The following is a 16,589-nucleotide window of genomic DNA, read 5'->3' as shown; positions in this document are numbered from 1 at the left end:
GAATTTCTCAGTGCAGCATTATTAATAACACAAATTGAATATATGTAATCATGGTAAAATGGATAAAAAATTATGATCCATCTGTACAATGGAATACTAGGAAATTATCAGAAAGTAAAAAAGCTTTTCTCCTCTTGTGTTCTCTCTCTGAGAGATTATATATCTAACATATATATATTAGATATATATACATCTGTATGTATGTATGAAAAGAAGTCCATTATAAACTTCTAAGCGAAGACAAAGATGCACATTACAGAATTACATGTAATAATCACACTTCGATTAAGAAATTATGTATACATAAAAAGAATCTATGAAAGTTGAGGAAGGTTATGGGGAGACTCTCACCTTGTGCTCTTTATGCCTCTGTGTTGTATGAGGTTTTTTCAAACACATTTCTTTAGTAATCATGGTGGTGGTTGTACAACATGAATGTACTTCATGAGTTTAAAACAAAAAAAAACCTTTTTATTGATCAGACAACCACATTTGCCACTTTGACTCTAAACATCTAATTCAGCAGTTGTCAAACTTTTTAGACTCCTACTTTTAGAAATTATTAAGGACCCTAAAGAACTTTTGTTCATGTGGGTTGTTATCTACCCATACTGACCACATTAGAACTTCAAATGAGAAAAATTTAAAACACGAGAATACAGAAGCACACATTCTATTAGTCTTCAGAGTGATGATGTCATCATACTTCATACGGCCTCCAGAAAATTCCACTGTACAAACATGAAAGAACAAGAGTAATGAAGGCAAATAACAACTCAATATTATGAAAATAGTTTTGACCTTGCAGACTCCTGAAAAATTATCAGAAACACTCAGACCTCACTTTGAGAGAAGCTGATATAATTATTCCCACAAAATTGATCAATTGCAATACAAACAACTTTTTGAAACTGGTCTACATAGCTTTAATTTTGTAATGAAAGGGAGCTTATGTATAAAGCAGGGAGGAGGAAGAAGTTATCGACATCTATCCCAAATAAATATCCTTAAAATCAAAATAATTGAGAAACTACACAAGAAAGAGTTCCTCTATATATAAAAGGGAAAAAGAAAGGCAACTGTTGGTTTTACTTACCCTTGGTAATTTTAGGGTGGCACCCCACAAATGTAGATAAGTTACTGCTGTTCTGGCCAACTGGGGCTCTTTCATTCTATTGGTTCCTTTATCCTTCCAGGACTTGATCTTCAAAAACGTGGTCCTTAAATGGTCCCAAAGAACCCACTTTCAAATATAATATCAAACACAGCCTATATTAACCAAAATTTCTCCTGTTCATTAGTGCCTCTTCTGCCACTTTTCCCTTACTTGAAAGGAATTGTCAACCAAGCAGTTGCCTGCTTCATCTCCTCCCACATTCCCTGTCTCAATGTTTCCCGTTGTGAAGAACACATATCACTGGGGATGTATGAGATGACTTTAGGTAAAAGATGAAAAACCAATTTGCACTCTACTTTTTTATCTCTTTCCTTGAAATTAGATGAATAAATAAAAAATATAACTAGTACACTAAACCTGTAATTTCTAGGATATTATAGTTTCCTTTCTAAAGAAATTCAAGTTAAATTACAATTTTTAAAAATAGATAAATAATAATACAGGTGGTGTGCAATTTAAGTAGTAGCTTAAAACCTATCCATGCTGAAGTTACTCTACAAGAAGATATATCAAAGAAATAACCAATCTTCCCATGTTTTCTTCCGCCTGCTACTTCTATAGCTTTTCTTCTTCCTTCCTAATTACAACCCTTAAATAGAATTCGTGCCTCATATCAAATTTACCGAGTATCATAATTCTTCCAAGTGGTAAAGATACCTCAAGACAAATGCTGGGCATAGAAGCCACAGGGCATAAATATGCAAAGAAGTAAAAAGCTAACTTTTTCAAACAATAAGGCTTCTCTCTCACTTACCAACTTCACATTTCCCTGTATGGCCCCGGAAGATGACTGGTTAGCCAGAGACGGGTAAGATTCCTCAAGGGAGGAACAACCTAAGACAGGCACAGTCGCAGGGGGGCCATCAGGTGAGAAATTGGGGATCAACAGAGGTGAGGCTTAGAACCTCACCCCCCCTGTTCTGAGAGAAATCTTCTGCATCCGTGGAAGTTTTATTGCCCTTGTCTAGCTTGGATTAACACCTAGTCTACAGGCACACACCTGATCATCTACATTTGCTCTCTTACAACACTAAACTATGTTTTCTACCTTTATCTTGTATCTACCTACCACATCAGCATTTTATTAAAGATAATAATAATAAAGAGAGAAATGTGGTATCCACATATAAATCAAGTATAAAAACCAAATGAGTATTCATATTTGAACTGACTGTTTATAGTTCATAATGCATGAGCAAAACCGAAAGTTTCTGTGATGACTGCCCTTGTACTGTTCACTATGTAACGTATTCATTATGTAAGAATTTGTTCTACATGTAAAAACTTGTTTGTTATGCCTCAGAAGATTGGAGACTGACAAAAATTAGGCTTGGGGTGGAATAATGATTGTGCATTGAGCATTGACTCCCCTATACAGAATTTTATTGTCGTTAACAACCATTTGATCAATAAATATGAGAGATGCCCTCACAAAAAAAAAAAAAAAAAAAAAAAAGGACAGACTTCCAATGGTAAAATAAATTAGTGACCGGGATGTAATGTATAGCATAAGGAATATAGTCAAGATATTGTAACAGCCTGGTAGGGTGATAGCTGGAACCTAGAATTATGTATATAAATGTTCTACCACTGTGTTGTACACTTGAAACTCATGTAATGTAATACTGTGTGTCAACTACCCTTCAATAAAAAATAATTATTAAAAAAAAAAAAAAAATAATAATAATAATAATACAGGTGCCTTGGATGTGGTAAAAATCACTGAGGTGGTGCATAGATGACTGAAACTTAAAAGCACTGCCCTCTTGACAGGAAAGCTAGACAACCAAACCTGAAACCTGGCAGTCATCCTATACGTCCTCCCTTGCCCTTCCCTTCTGTCCCCACCACTGGTCCACATATAAAAGCAATCAGAGGCAGTGCTGCCCAAGCTGAGCTCTTCCATGCCCATTCCACCTCTTCGTTAGCCTCCACCACAGCCCTAGGACACTTCGGTTACCCTAGGGCCCAGTAGAAGACAGTTTGAGAACCTCAAGACAGATTTCAAACATTGTGACTGAGACTTCCAAGCTAAAAAGGTCTCAGTTAGAGTTCTACCTCCACCACTTATCAGCTGTATGCCCCTAGTTATGTCACTTACCCTCTGTGAGACTGAGTTTCATCATCAGTAAAATAGCAGTAAGATTCTAGAAGCAGGGCTTTTCTAAGGATTAAATTAGTTATTATATAGGGAGGAATATAGCACTGCTCCTGGCACATAACAGACATTCAATGCTCTCGTCCTTACCATTACATAGAGGACCTCTCTCCATGATCTCGCTTCTGCCTACCTGCTTTTCAGCTTCTTCTCTAGCTGTACCCACCCTCCAAACCTGAAACCTGACACCACAGACATGCTCAATTACTCACAGTCCCCAAATCTCAGCATGCTGTTTCAGACTTACAAGTTTTTAATCACACCGACTTCCCTACTAGAAATGCTTACTCACTCATTTACCTGACAAATACTTTTTCATTCTAATATCTCCTCCTTGCCCCTCAGTCTCTTATATCATATAACATTTTACTGCACTGATTTGTTTAGATGTCTATCACCCTACTTAGGACTGGACTTCTAGAGAACAGGGACCATATCTGCTTGTCAGTGTATCCCGAACACCTACCACAAAAACTAGAGGAAAGTAGGTGTCCCATTAATATTTTTTTAAGTGACTAGAATAAAAAGCAAATGGCAATGCAGCAAATTCTTGTATTTTTATAGTAAATTCTTAACACTTACACTAATAATGCAAGCATTTTTCAATATGCCACTTTGGGGAATAAAATATCCTATCAGAAATCCTGGTGTGAAGGAAAAAAACCCTTTTTCCATTTTCCATATCACGACACCATATTACTGGCATATTATCAATTATTCTAAATAGAAACAGTATTTTTAAAATAAAAGATTTAACAGGCATTTCACATCAAGCAATGCTATCACCTTACATGTATTAAAGTTCAAATTTTTAGTCTAAGTTGAGTCACAAAAAATAGTAGATAATTTCAAGTACTCATTAAAACTACTTCTGAAAGGAATTGAAAAGTGAGTCATGTTATCTGCGATGCCAAACCCACCAGTGATGATGATAATTCAGTTGGGTCCCTTTCTTCAAAAACGCCAGCTTTTTCTTTTGATCTTCATTTGCTATCTTGTAAGATTTTACACCAACTTTTATATAGATTTCTGTCTTGTTAAAAGAAAACTGTTAAGAAACAATTAAAAAATATTAAGAGATTTGACTCAATTTACTAATTCAAATGGTACCAAATAAGCACTTTATCTTACAGATAAAACTTTCCTTCAGAGACTATGCCATAATCCTCAACACTATCTCTTCTAAGTTTCAATTCATACCAGAAATGACTACACTTGAAACACACACACACACACACACACACACACACACACACACACACACACTCTGCTCTCACCACTGACCAGAAGGATTTGCTTTCTTCAGTAATATATAAGGTGGGATATAAAATCCACTGCAGTTTCCTAAAAACTACTCTGATATAGGACTCTTCACTTAAAAGTGGCAATAAAATTGATTGCAGTGACAGTTCCACAACTCTGTGAATATACTAAAAACCATTGAATTGGATACCTTAAGTGGTTGAATGTATTTGGCATGTGAATTATCTCTCAATAAAGCTACTACCAAAAAAATGATTATTTGGTACTTTTAATATGCAATCTCTCATTTATAAGGTTTAGCTAGGGAGTATTATTAAGGTAAAGGGCCCTGTTATTAATCAGGAGATAATAAGCAAGAATAACCTATGAAAAAAAAGAGTCACATTTAGTACCTCATATCCTCAAATCACACAAGTATTAAACAAAAAATTCCTTACTGGCAGCTGAGTTGAACAACACTGTCACGTTTCCTCAATCCAAAGGAAGCATTCCTTGAAAAGGTACACTTTTCTGTTAGGACAATGGTCCTCCAAAGAGGTATTGTGTAACTTTAATCACTGAAAAGCTAATGCCTGACACATAGACCAATGGAACAGATCAATAGAGAACAGAGAACCCAAAAATAGACCTCTACAACTATGCCCAACTGATTTTTTGACAAAGGCAGAAAACCAATTCAGTGGAAGATGGGCAGTCTTTTCAACAAATGGGGTTACAGCAATTGGGCATCTATAAGCAAAAAAGAAAAAAAAAAGAAGTTCAACCAAAACCTCACATCTTATACAAGAAATAATTCAAAATGCATCACAGACTTAAATACATAAAGTAAAATTATTAAACTTTCAGAAGCATAGAAAAAAACCTTTAAGACCTAAGGCTGTGCAAAGTCTTCTTAGACTAGACACAAAAAGCATAATCCATAAAAATGAAACTTGATTATTGGACCTCATAAGAATTTAAAACATGTGCTTTATGAAAGACTCTGTTAAGAGGATGAAAACACAAGCTACAGAGTGGGAGAAATTATTTGTCAACTACTCTTGCAACAAAGGAATCACACTAGAATATATAAAGAATTCTGAAAACTCAACAGTAAAAGAACAAATAATCCAAATAGAAAATGGGCAGAAGGGGAGACATTTCACTGAAGAGGATATACAGATGACAAATAAGCACATGAAAAGATGTTCAACATCATTAGCCATTAGGAAAATGCAAATTAAAACCACAATGAGACACACTTACCAGAGTGGCTAAAATAAAAAATGACAACACCAAATGCTGACAAGGATCCAGAGAAACTGGATCACTTACACTACTGGTGGGAATGTAAAAGTGGTACAGCCATTCTGGAAAACTGAAAGTCTCTTACAAAAATAAACATGCAACTATCATATCACCCAGCAATTACACTTTGGGTATTTGTCCCAGAAAAATGAAAACTTATCTGTACAAAAAATGTTCAAGTAGTTTTATTCATAACAGTCAAAAGCTGGAAATGATCCAAATGTCAATAAACAAACTGGTACATCCAAACTGTGGAATACTACTCAGCAATTAAAAAGGATTGACTATTAACACACACAACCTAGAATTTCAACCCAAATGGGTCTCAATTCATCAACAATAAAAGAACAAACTTAAATGGATCTCAAGGGAATTATGGTGACTGAAAAAGCTAGTCTCACAAAGGTTACATAGTGTATGATTCCATTTGTATAACATTATTGAAATAACATTATAGAAATAGAGATTAGTCTTTGTCAGGGATAAGGAATGTGGAGGAGGGTAGGGGATGGCTACAAATGGGCAGCATGAGAGAGCCTTGTGGTAATGGAATGGTGTATTGATTGTGGTGGTGGGTACATGAATCTGCACAGGTGGTTAACTGCAAAAAACCTCTCTCTTTCTCTTTGAATTGGCACAGGTGATAAAATTGCAAAGAATCTCTCTCTTTCACATACATATACACACACACACGAGTACATGTAAAATTAGCAAATCTGAATAAGCTCTGTGCACTGGACCAATGTCACTTCCCTAGTTTTGATATCATATTATAGTCATACAGGATGTTAGCATGGGCAAACCTAGGTAAAGGGTACCTGAGACCTACCTGTTCATTTTTGTTTTGTAGCTTCCAGTGTATCTATAACTATTTCAAAATAAAAAGCTTTAAAAGAAGCTAATGTCTGATAGTTTCACAAGTATATACATATATTAACATAAATCATATTAAACACTTTCAATACATGCAGCTTATTGTACCTGAATCATACTTCAACAAAGCTGGGAAAAAAGAAGAAAAAAGTTAATACCTTCGTCATCATCACTGCTTATGAAAACATCCTTACTCTAGCCCCTATCTGTTAAGATACTGAGGGCAAGCTCAACAGACACCAAGCATCCAATTACACCTGCTTATACTACCCTACCCAAAATATGCAAGAATAAATTAAAGTTTTTTCTTTATAAAAGGAAAATAAAATTTGAAAGAGAAAACCTTTATGTGGAAACACTAACTACTGCAGATTGCTTAAAGAGCACTTATCAATGCATTCTTCTGGCAACACCAGATTCTACCTTCTTTCCTTTTTCTTTACTTCCCTATAAAACAAAGACTTTTAGTTATAATTATAAGTAGGCAGCTTTAAGAAGAATCATTTAAAAATAATATTCAATAATAATAGCAGCTGAATAACCTTATAAGCAGAGGATGTTATTCATTCTCCAAATAATACTTGTCCAAGATTTTCAGAAGGACTTTTCTTTCCAGAGTCTTGCAGAAGTCAAAGCTAAAAGGAAAGGTTCAAGTAAGATGAAAAACATTAGCAAAAAAGTCAGTCTTTGTGATTTATCTAGCCTCTCCACTGTTAATGGTAGCTGCTTCTAAAATATGGCCCAGAATGTGTCTAATTATGATTTATAGACCTCATTGTATTTCTTTTTAAATTGTCTAACCTCTGTGAGGCTTAGAACCTCACCCCCCCTGTTTTGAGAGGAATCCTCTGCATCTGTGGATGTTTTATTGCCCTTGTCTAGCTTGGATTAATACTTAGTCGACAGGCACACACCTGATCATCTACATTTGCCCTCTTACAGCACTAAACTATGTTTTCTACCTTTATCTTGCATCTACCTACCACTTCAGCATTTTATTAAAAATAATAATAATAATAATAATAATAAGGGACAAATGTGGGATTCACATATAAATCAAGTATAAAAATCAAACGAATAATCAAGTATAAAAATCAAACGAATATTCATATCTGACCTGATTGTGCATAGTTCATAATGCGTGATCAAAACTGAAAGTTTCTGTGATGACTGCCCTTGTACTGTTCACCATGTAAGAACTTGTTCGTTGTGCTTCAGAGATCGGAGACTGATGAGAATTAGGCTTGGGGTGGATTAATGATTGTGCATTGAGTCCCCTGTACAGAATTTTACTGTTAACTGTTAACCATTTGATCAATAAATATGAGAGATGCCCTCTCAAAAAAAAATTGTCTAACCTCTGATAATTATGAATCCATTATTCAAAATGCTCATAGTAGTGCTCTTGACTTTGGTAATGTAAGTAATCACAATTATTTTTAAAAAACAGTATTTTCAGGGTTAAACTTCAAATTACATAAAATTAAGCAAACAATAGTTTAAAGCCTGCACTAATTCTAACCTCAGACATTTAGAAACTGTAATTTTCAATTCTGATCAAAGGAAAATATAAAAAATGAAATCTCAAAGACACATTCCCACATACTCACACATCAAATGATTAGTTACTAGGTGAAAAGTGGGTAAAATAGAAGATATAATAAATGACAGACCTGTGTAATATTTTAACCTAACATCCAACCTATATTTGCATCTGGTATTTTAACCAAAATCAGACCTAATTTTATTTCTGCTTAATCAATGGAAATAAAGTAGTACCAAAGGGAGCTACAATCTTTTTTTTTCTAAAAAGTACATCATTTGTTGTTATTCTCAAATAATTGATCATACTTAACCTTGACTGTGTAATAACTGCTCACTACTAAACTAAACACCTTCATTCATTAAAAACTTTCATACAAACCTACTTACTCTGCATTTTAGAAATAAGGTACAATTCTGCAAAGATTTTTTTAAGTTTTAAAGGTAGTAAATTTATAAGTTGTCTTCTTATGAAAGAAAAATAAAATATGGCAACTTCCTAATTCTTTTAAGTATTTGTCTCACCATGAAAGCTCTCTATTATAATCATTTTCTCTTATCTTTATTACAAAATTACCACCACATTTTGTAATATATACAGGGCTTTCATTCACTATATTTAAAAACCTGAGGCACCTTTCAACACAATATCAGGTATAATTATAATACTTGCAACTTACGTATTATATTCGTAAGGTAGAACAGATTGCACTGAGCCCAATCTATTTACAAATAGTGTTACTGATGATTACAAGAAGGAAAAAACATTCATTAAAAATACAAAGTAAAATAAGGTAGCACTTGCAAAATACATAATGAAACAACTGAAAGGTAATTGCATCTATTGCTCCCACCAATTTGAGCTGCATAGTTAAAAATTTATAACTTGGTACAGTGTTATAAATTTATAACATAGTACAGTTATAAAATTTTAACACAGTATAGCTATGTTCATAACATTTCACTTATCTGGCACCATTAGGTTCCCTGAATACATAAATTTTTCAGATACTTCAGCCATTCTTAACCTTTTTTAATTACAGAACCCTTTGAAAATATGACAAAAGCTATGGCCCCCCTCTCCCCAGAAAAGCACACATACTCACCACATCCTCTGTTCAGTTTTAGGAGGCTTCATGGGGCCCCTGGAGTCCATGAAACTCAGGTTAAGAAGTTGAGATCATTGAAGCTACCTGCACAAGTGCTTTTCTTGTATTATTGTAACCATTTTTATAAGTATCATTCCAAAATACATTCACTCTTTCCTATCTTAAACAGAGCATACTGATCACAATTTAACCTTCTTTGATGATTTTGGGTCATTTTGAACATCAATCATTGCCCCTGCTTTGACTCCATGACATCCTCAGTATCAAATGAGGTGAGAAGAACTATTTGCCCCAAAACTAAATGGTGATAGATGACTACCCACAGCCCTGTTACCCACACCCCCTCACTCCTACCAAAGAACTTAAACTTGTTTGTAAATATTTTATATCTCTTTCTTTTTGGCTGTCAGCTGTCATTATGCCTGCTCTCCCTTCTTCCCTTCCACCATCTCTGCTAAAAATCAAACCTGCAATCTGTGGTATAAATAACCAGATTTGTTAAAACTATGTAGAAAAGACTGAGAGCATGAGTTAGTGCACGAACATTATGGCATCTCTCCTGGCTCTTCACAGGACATTGTTGCTTATTTCCCTGGATCTCAGCTGTGTTCTTAATAATTTACCAGACAGGATTTTTAAAATTACCAAAACAGCAGAACTTGGGTAATCACTTTATTCTTTTTTAAAATTCCATACACTGCTTTAAAAAAATTGAATATCTGCTATCATCTTTACCATATTGTTAGATTTTCTTAAAGAAGAAGCTGTAGAAAATGTATCAAGTTTGGGAACAAATATACTTACCATATATATATCTTTTCCCATACTATAACTCTGTAAAATAAGAGAATTGTATCAGAACTTAGTGAAATCTAATCACAAATTTAGCAACAGCAACATACATGTTATAGTTTTATAAAGGTAAATATGCAAAAGTTTCCAAAATGACAGAAGATAATTAAGGATAACAATCCTCATCTAGAGTTCCCAAACTAACAAAGTACATGAAGTTTGAATGTTTAAAATACATATTTGGAGCTTACTATATTTAAAATAACTTTGATGGTTTCTCAAATCAAGTTGGAAAAAAAATTGATTATTCAAAACATGGTGTTAAGACAACTGGTCAGCGATCTAGAAACAAAAGTTAAGCTGCATCCGAGGCAAGGGGGAAGGCAGTATAACACAGAGAAGACAAGTAATGACTCTATAGCATCTTACTACGCTGATGGACAGTGACTGTAATGGGGTATGTGGTGGGGACTTGATAACAGGGGGAGTCTAGTAACCATAATGTTGCTCATGTAACTGTAGATTAATGACACCAAAATAAAAATAAATAAATAAGTTAAGTTGGATCCTTATATATTACACCAGGAAATATTAATCTTTTTTAAACATTAAAATGTAAATCATAAAAGTAATGGAAGAAACCATGGGAGAATTATTTTATAATCCTGGTTGGCATGGGAAAGACCTTTCAAAACAGGGCACAAAACTCAGAAGTCATAAAATTTGATGAATTAGGATAAAAGCTAGTCTTTCTAGATGGGAAAACAAACACAGTAAGCAAAACCAAAAGACAACTGACAAACTTGGAAAAAGGATGTCACAAACAAGGGACTCGATTCCTGATTTAAGAGTTCCCGTGAATCAATTTTTAAAATGTTCAACCTACAGAGGGTGGGAGGATGGATGAAATAGGTGAAGGGCAAAAAAATTAGTGAGAATGTTTGATATCTTGATGTGGGTAATGGTTACATGAGAGTATATACATGTGAAAATTCATCAAGCCATACACTAAGATTTGTGTATTTTATTGCATGTACCTCAATTTAAAAAACATTCAACCTTATATAAAAATGAGCAAAGGACATATAGGTAGTTCAGAGAAAACAGGAATGGCTTTTAATCATATGAAAAAAATTCTCAATAATAAAGATTCCTAATAAAAGCAATGCAAATTAAAATGATACCACAATTTTTCACCTATCAGACTGTCAAAGATCTAAATGTTTCTAACACATTGCTATCAAGCTGTGGAGAAACAGGCACTCTCGCACACTTGGTGAGAGTGTAAATTAATACAACCTCCATGGAGAGCAATTTGGCAATATCAAAATTGTTAAGTGAATATATTCTTTGAGCCAGAAATTCTATTCCCAGGAATTTATTCTACAAATATATTCCTACATGCAGAAATGTTTGGTAAAATCAAGAAAATGGAAACAAAATGAAATGCATAAACAAGGGACAATGTAAATCAATTATAGCACACCCTTATAATGTAGTGCTATGCAACCATTAAAAAAGAACAGGGATGTTCCTTATGCAATGATACAAAACAATCTCCAAGGTATGTTTTTAAATGAATAAGGTACATGAAGATGAAAACAGTATGCTATTGTGTTAAAAAAGGTGGGGGGAGGAAAAAAGAATATAAACATATATTTGTTTGTCTATTAATAAAATCCCTAGAAGGACGCACAAGAAACTGATAATACTGGTGCCCTCCAGGGAGGGATATATGTGACTAACGACCCTGGTAGATGAGACATTCACAGAGAAAACCTCTCATCTGCCTGTATCCTTTCATATTATCCTAAGAAGTAAGATCATTACAATTAAGGGGAATGAACATTTTTGTAGACTTTGATACACATTTCAAAATACTTTCCAAAGGGTTCAGGTTTAACCAAACTAAATGCCATCACAAGGCAGGAAGCAGACAAATCCAGGAGGAGGGACATTTCATAGGAAAAACAGACTGGTCCCTTTTATAAGTCAGTGTTATGAAAAAAAAAGGAGGGGAGAAGACCGTGTTTGATCAAGTGAGCCACAAGAATCTAACAAACATGCAATTTGTGGTCCTAGACTGGACTCTGGTTTGGGTATTTCAGGGATAACTGGGAAATATGACCATGAACTGAGTAACAGATAAGATTAAAATGTATTAATGTGGAAAGACGGAGTTGTTAACAGAAAATTACAGGTTACAAAATGACATGTGTATCATGATCTTATTTTAGAAAAAATGCATGTGGATTCTTATTCACTGCTGGTGGGAATGCAAAATGGTACAACCACTCTGGAAGACAGTTTGAGAGTTTCTTCCAGAACTAAGCACTGTTACCATACAATCCAGCAATCACACTCCTTGGTACTTACCCAGAGGAGTTGAAAACTGACGTCTAGACAAAAACCAGCACACAATGTTTATAGCTTTGTTCATAGGTGCCAAAACTTGGAAGACACCAAGATATCTTTCAGAAGGTGACAAGATAAATGAACTGTGGTACATCAAGACAATGGAATATTATTCAGCACTAAACAGAAATGAGCTAGCAAGCCATGAAAGATATGGAGGAGCCTTCAAGGCATATTACTAAGTGAAAGAAGTGAATCTGAAAGGGCTATATACTCTGATTCCAACTATATGACATTCTGGAATGGTATATTGGTGAGCACATCATTATACATTGTCCAACTCATAGGATGTACACCACCAACAGGGAACCCTAAAGTAAACTAGAGACTGTGGATGATAATGATGTGTCAATGGAGGTTCATCAACTTTAACAAATGTACCACTCTAGGAGTGGGTACTGATAATGAGGGAAGCTATGCATGATGGGGGGCAGGGGTGTTTGGAAATTTTATCTGCTCAATTTTGCTGTGACACTAAAACCACTCCAAAAAATAAAGTTTATTAAAAATACACATGTGGGTATGAATATGTATAGAAACAAATGTAGAATATATGCTAAGGTATCAACCGTGGTTATTCTCTTGTTGATAGAAATGTTTTTCTTTTCTCATTGTTGCATACCCACATTTCCTAACCATCTATCATGCATATTTCTGCTTTTGTAATAGTAACACTCTTAAAACTAAAAATAATCAAGGGACTGGACACTACCAAATTAGGGAAGTTTGGAGTGTTGAACACAAAAATGACAGATCCTTCAAGGGCAGAGGTGCATTCTCAGAATATAAAGTAGAACACAATTAAGGATGCAACAGCCAGAAAATAAGTTTTATTCATTAATACATTTTGAATTGAATATTTGAAAAAAAAATGAGTCAGCGTAGTTATAACAACCAGGCTTCCAAGGAAGGGAGTCAAGAAATTATTGGCGGTTGAGGGACACAAGGAAAGGACTTGGGCCAGAAATCTCTGGCTAAAGAAAACTAATAATGATAGTAGTTAATTTTATACCATTTATTGAAAGCATACCATGTGCTAGGTGCTGTTCTCAAGTGCTTTTCATAAGCTGTCTCATTTTATTCTCACAAGTCTGAAGGGTACAGTAAATATTACTACCTTGGTGTTTGCGAGAGAGGGCCCTAGGGAGACCAAAGTAGATTAACAAGAACTAAGGAGGTAAAAGTGTGAGACCACAGGAGTGGGGAGTGACAGAAACATGGTAGGGTTGTAGCTAAAATCACAGTGACTGTGTGTCTTGAAATGAAGATTACATACAGAGGAAAAGAGGGGAAGCAGAGACTAAAAAATGAAAAAAGCCAAGGGGCAGGAGGAAGGGGAGGAGCTGTGAAAGAAGAGCAAGAGCTGTGAGGAGGAGGAGGAGCAGCCAATAGGGAGGGGGAAAAGGAGGAGCTGAGAGGGAGAAGGAGCTGAGGGATGGGCAAGCAGCTGAGAGAAGCAGCCAACCTGGAAGAGGGAAGGGGAGAGACACAGAGGAGAGGAGCAGAGAGAGTTGGCGGAACAGAGGAGGCTGAAGGAAGGGATCCAAGATAAGAGGAGAGGGTGGGGCTGAGGGGCAGGGGCGGAGCCTAGGGGGAAGAGGGGAAGGAGGGGTGGGGCGCAGGGAAATGAGGAATAGAGGGGCGGAGCAGACAGGGAGAGGCAGAACCTAGAAGAAAAAGGGGAAAGGAGGGGCTGCGTCCAGAGAGAAGAGCTGAATTTGAGGACTGTTGGAGAGGATGGGGAGATGCCTGGAAGAGGTGGAGAAGGGAGGTGCAGGGGCCTAGAGGGAACTGGGGATGGTAGGGGCAGGGTCAAGAGGGAGGGGCGGTGCCTGGAGTGAAGAGGAGAAAGGAAGGGAGGGGCCTATGTAGGTGGGCGGAGCCAGGGGAAGGGGCGGAGCCTGGAAATCGAGAGGGGCAGAACTTAGAAGAGGGATAGGAGGGGAGAGGTTGAGAAGGAAGGGCAGGGCCTGGAATGAAAACTGAAGAGGGGCAGAACCTTTGGAGAAGAAGGGAAGGGCGGAGCTGATAGGGGCGGGGCTAGAGGGGAAAGGCGGGGCAGAACCTGCAGAAAAGAGGAAGCTAAGGACCGGAGCTGAAAGGGAGATGCGGAACCTAGAGGGAAGAGGGGGAGAGGTGGGCGGAGCCAGGACGGAGAGGCAGAGCCTAGAATGAAAGAGGGATGGTAGGAGGGGGTTCGAGAAGGAAGAGCGGGAGGGAAGGGAGGGGCAGAACCTGGAGGTAAGAAGGGAGAGACAGAACCTAAGGAGAAAGGAGAGAGGGGAGTGGCCGAGGAGGGGTGGAGCCTAGAGGGAGTAGGGGTGGGGGCGAGAAGGAAGAGGGAAGGGGACACCCTGGAGAGAAGTGGAGAAGGTAAGCGTGGGGCTGAGGGAGGAGAGGAGCCTAGAGGGAAGCGGAGAAGGGAGGGGCTGAACCTGCAGAGAGGTGGGGGGAGGGGCGAGGCCTAGATTTCGGGACATAGCCTAGACGAACAATGGGGAAGGAGGGGAGCCTAGACGGAGGTGGAGGAGAGCAGCAGTGGTGGTGGCGGGGGAACCAAGAGAAATGGGGAAGAGGAGCTGAGTGGGAGTTAAAGGGGGAGGAGCCTAAAGGGAGGGAAAACGAATCAGAGAAAAAGATTCAGATCCGCCAAAATACTCAGATTAAGAGCCTGAGACACACCCACAGAGAGGGCTTTGGGACTCAGGTTCAGAGTCACAGAACTCCCGACCCGGTGTGCGCCATACCCCTACCCGAAGCCTTCCCTTCACATCTCACTCCCTCCCCCTGGTCCTCACCTTGCTGACTGCAGTCTGTCTGCCTCGCAGAAGTTAACTGGAGCCAACCCGGGGAAGTAGAAAGCTGCGCTGCGGGCGGTCTGAACTCCCAGGAAAAGCTCCAGCCCCCGGGAGTGCGGGCCAGAGGCTCCAGTGGTTGGCTCCCACGCGGAAACCACGAGTACTCATTTTTAGGAGCTGGCTCAGCGTTCGGAGACACACACCCTAGGCGAGGTACTAACCAGTGGAGGGGAGAAGCGGAAATGAAAAGGAAGAACTGTGGACTGTGAAAAGCCAAAACCGGCTATTGGCGTCAGAACTCCCGGAAAGGCTACTTATTCTGGCGAGACACTGGCTTGGGACCCGGTTGCTAGGGCGCCTGGCCGGGTTTGTGAGTGCACGCCGTACGCATGCGTGCGGATCGCCGCCGCCTCCCCCCGCAGTCCCCCTGCACCGCCCAGCCCCGCCCTTTGTCGTGGCTCCCAAGGAGCCTAGCGCGCAGCCTACTGGTACCTTCGCAGAGTCTAGCAAGGGGTGCAGGGGAGGGAGAGGTCTGAACATCTTGACATCACAGGGTGTCGCGTCCTTCCCAAGTTGGCCACTCAGTTCCAAAGCAGTAGTGTTAGCGCCCCCGCCATCTTCGTTTCTTGCCGCTGAGGGCGGGGCAACTAGAAGGGGAAGAGGGGGTATTCCAAGGCCTTTGCTGCCCAGTATGGTGGCTTTTTTAGACGCTTGAATGCACCCAGTCTGAAGTTGCTGTGTAAAATGCACACCGGATTTCAAAGCCTTTGCATGGTAAAAAGGAATGCAAAACTCCATTTTTAAATTGAGTACGTGTTGAAATATCTGGGGTCTATTGCATTAAACATTAAAATTAACTTCACCTTTTGAAGTGTGGCTACATGAACATTTAAAATTGCGTATGTGGCTCAAGTTACATTTCTATTGGATAGATGAGGTCTGGGGGAAGGAAGGGTAAAAGACTAAAGGGAGGAGGAGGAGGGGAGTGGCTCTTAGACTTTGAAAGAAAGTTTTCTTTCTGACAGGCAGGGATCTTATTTAGCGACCTTTGTAAGAATCTTGTCGCCCTTACCTTTACCTTGTGCGGTCTTGTAATGCAAAGTGCTTGTATTTGTACCGAGAGGGCATTGTAGGTATCACCGAACAAAGACAATAGAAAAGCTATTCTTATTCCA

General features: G+C 38.1%; 1 pseudogene; it reads right to left on the bottom strand.

Annotated features, from left to right (window-relative positions):
* The window catches only part of LOC118929219 (transmembrane 9 superfamily member 2-like), a 70,095-nt pseudogene extending 54,290 nt beyond the window's left edge, over positions 1-15,805 (bottom strand).
* Positions 15,806-16,589: the final 784 nt, after the last annotated feature.

The sequence above is a fragment of the Manis pentadactyla genome, chromosome X, assembly GCF_030020395.1.
Source record: "Manis pentadactyla isolate mManPen7 chromosome X, mManPen7.hap1, whole genome shotgun sequence".
NCBI lineage: Eukaryota > Metazoa > Chordata > Mammalia > Pholidota > Manidae > Manis > Manis pentadactyla.
Note: the sequence above shows the minus strand (reverse complement) of the source record. Positions and strands in the feature narration are given on the sequence as shown.